The sequence below is a fragment of the Chiloscyllium punctatum genome, unplaced genomic scaffold (genome assembly GCF_047496795.1).
Source record: "Chiloscyllium punctatum isolate Juve2018m unplaced genomic scaffold, sChiPun1.3 scaffold_796, whole genome shotgun sequence".
Classification (NCBI taxonomy): domain Eukaryota; kingdom Metazoa; phylum Chordata; class Chondrichthyes; order Orectolobiformes; family Hemiscylliidae; genus Chiloscyllium; species Chiloscyllium punctatum.
This window is the reverse complement of record NW_027310530.1, coordinates 8,938-12,500: the sequence shown is the minus strand read 5'-3', so window position 1 is coordinate 12,500 and position 3,563 is coordinate 8,938.

Sequence of the window (3,563 nt, the reverse complement as noted above, 5' to 3'; positions counted from 1 at the left end):
CTGACACTTAGAATTTTTTCGACTTGGTATAAATCAGTAACCACTGACACTTAGAATTTTTTCGGGTTGGTATAAATCAGTAACCACTGACACTTAGAATATTTTCGGGTTGGTATAAATCAGTAACCACTGACACTTAGAATTTTTTCGGGTTGGTATAAATCAGTAACCACCGACACTTAGAATTTTTTCGGCTCAGTAGAAATCAGTAACCAAGCGCATTTTTGAATTGGTTACTGATTTCTCCGTTCGAGTTGCGGCTGCGGTTGGCTTCAAATAGTGGTGGGGGCTTAATTATCGCCGAGGGGAGCATGTCCCGGTGGTGTGGCCGAGGATGGAGTGCCTTTTGAAGGGGGTGTTTCTGAATTTGGACCCTTTTTGAGTTGCATGGCCGGATGGGTGTGGTTTTGAAGGGTGTGTCTGTCTGGAGTGGCACCGGCGTTGGTGTGAGGCTGAGGGTGGGCGTTCGGTTCCTGGTTAGGGATAGGGAAAGGGTGAGACTTAGCTTTAGTGCTCGTGCCCCCGATTTTGGTAATGTTTGACGTCAATTTTCCAAGGAGGCGAATGCAAGGCTTCAGAGGGACTTTGAGTGTTCGGGGGCGGGGTAGCTCAGCCGGATTTGCCCCGGCGGTTCTGCGGACGGTGTTGACTTCGAGGGCGGACCGGCCCCCGTGTTCAGTCCGAATATCGTGCATTGTTAACGGCGGGAAGTGTTCCAAAAGGGAATGGGATTGAATGTGACTGCTGAAGCCGACTTTGAGACCTGTAACGCGGGTAGCTCAGCCGGATTTGACCCGGCGGTTCTGGCGACGGTCTCGCCTTCGAGGGGGGAGCGCCCCGCGTGTTCAGGCCGAATTTTGTGCATTTCCATCGGCGGGAAGAGGTCCAAACGGGAATGGGATTGAATGTGACTGCTGAAGCCGACATTGAGACCTCTAACGCGGGTAGCTCGGCAGGATTTGACCCGGCGGTTCTGCCGAAGGTCTCACCTTCGAGGGGGGAGCGTCCCGCGTGTTCAGGCCGAATATCGTGCATTGTTAACGGCGGGAAGTGTTCCAAACGTGAATGGGATTGAATGTGACTGCTGAAGCCGACATTGAGACCTCTAACGCGGGTAGCTCGGCCGGATTTGACCCGGCGGTTCTGGCGACGGTCTCGCCTTCGAGGGGGGAGCGTCCCGCGTGTTCAGGCCGAATTTTGTGCATTTCCATCGGCGGGAAGAGGTCCAAACGGGAATGGGATTTGAATGTGACTGCTGAAGCCGACATTGAGACCTCTAACGCGGGTAGCTCGGCAGGATTTGACCCGGCGGTTCTGCCGAAGGTCTCACCTTCGAGGGGGGAGCGTCCCGCGTGTTCAGGCCGAATATCGTGCATTGTTAACGGCGGGAAGTGTTCCAAAAGGGAATGGGATTGAATGTGACTGCTGAAGCCGACATTGAGACCTCTAACGCGGGTAGCTCGGCCGGATTTGACCCGGCGGTTCTGGCGACGGTCTCGCCTTCGAGGGGGGAGCGTCCCGCGTGTTCAGGCCGAATTTTGTGCATTTCCATCGGCGGGAAGAGGTCCAAACGGGAATGGGATTGAATGTGACTGCTGAAGCCGACATTGAGACCTCTAACGCGGGTAGCTCGGCCGGATTTGACCCGGCGGTTCTGCCGAAGGTCTCACCTTCGAGGGGGGAGCGTCCCGCGTGTTCAGGCCGAGTTTTGTGCATTTCCATCGGCGGGAAGAGGTCCAAACGGGAATGGGATTGAATGTGACTGCTGAAGCCGACATTGAGACCTCTAACGCGGGTAGCTCGGCCGGATTTGACCCGGCGGTTCTGCCGAAGGTCTCAGCTTCGAGGGGGGAGCGCCCACCGTGTACAGGCCGATTTTCATGCATTTCCAACCGTGGGAAGGGGTCCGAAAGGGGATGGGGGTGAACGTGACTGCTCAACCCGACTTTGAGACCTCTAACGCGGGTAGCTCAGCCGGATTTGACCCGGCGGTTCTGGCGACGGTCTCGCCTTCGAGGGGGGAGCGTCCCGCGTGTTCAGGCCGAATTTTGTGCATTTCCATCGGCGGGAAGAGGTCCAAACGGGAATGGGATTGAATGTGACTGCTGAAGCCGACATTGAGACCTCTAACGCGGGTAGCTCGGCCGGATTTGACCCGGCGGTTCTGCCGAAGGTCTCACCTTCGAGGGGGGAGCGTCCCGCGTGTTCAGGCCGAATTTTGTGCATTTCCATCGGCGGGAAGAGGTCCAAACGGGAATGGGATTGAATGTGACTGCTGAAGCCGACATTGAGACCTCTAACGCGGGTAGCTCGGCCGGATTTGACCCGGCGGTTCTGCCGAAGGTCTCACCTTCGAGGGGGGAGCGCCCACCGTGTACAGGCCGATTTTCATGCATTTCCAACCGTGGGAAGGGGTCCGAAAGGGGATGGGGGTGAACGTGACTGCTCAACCCGACTTTGAGACCTGTAACGCGGGTAGCTCAGCCGGATTTGACCCGGCGGTTCTGGCGACGGTCTCGCCTTCGAGGGGGGAGCGTCCCGCGTGTTCAGGCCGAATTTTGTGCATTTCCATCGGCGGGAAGAGGTCCAAACGGGAATGGGATTGAATGTGACTGCTGAAGCCGACATTGAGACCTCTAACGCGGGTAGCTCGGCCGGATTTGACCCGGCGGTTCTGCCGAAGGTCTCACCTTCGAGGGGGGAGCGTCCCGCGTGTTCAGGCCGAATTTTGTGCATTTCCATCGGCGGGAAGAGGTCCAAACGGGAATGGGATTGAATGTGACTGCTGAAGCCGACATTGAGACCTCTAACGCGGGTAGCTCGGCCGGATTTGACCCGGCGGTTCTGCCGAAGGTCTCACCTTCGAGGGGGGAGCGCCCACCGTGTACAGGCCGATTTTCATGCATTTCCAACCGTGGGAAGGGGTCCGAAAGGGGATGGGGGTGAACGTGACTGCTCAACCCGACTTTGAGACCTGTAACGCGGGTAGCTCAGCCGGATTTGACCCGGCGGTTCTGGCGACGGTCTCGCCTTCGAGGGGGGAGCGCCCCGCGTGTTCAGGCCGAATTTTGTGCATTTCCATCGGCGGGAAGAGGTCCAAACGGGAATGGGATTGAATGTGACTGCTGAAGCCGACATTGAGACCTCTAACGCGGGTAGCTCGGCAGGATTTGACCCGGCGGTTCTGCCGAAGGTCTCACCTTCGAGGGGGGAGCGCCCACCGTGTACAGGCCGATTTTCATGCATTTCCAACCGTGGGAAGGGGGCCGAAAGGGGATGGGGGTGAATGTGACTGCTCAACCCGACTTTGAGGCATCTAACCCGGGTAGCTCAGCCGGGTTTGACCCGGCGGTTCTGCCGACTGCCTCGCCTTCGAGGGGGGAGCGTCCCCCGTGTACAGGCCGATTTTCATGCATTTCGAACCGTGGGAAGTGGCCCAAAAGGGGATGGGGGTGAATGTGACTGCTCAACCCGACTTTGGCGCTTCCGAGCCGGGTAGCCCGGCCGGGTTTGACCCGGCGGTTCTGCCGTCGGTCTCGCCTTCGAGGGCGGAGCCTCCCCCG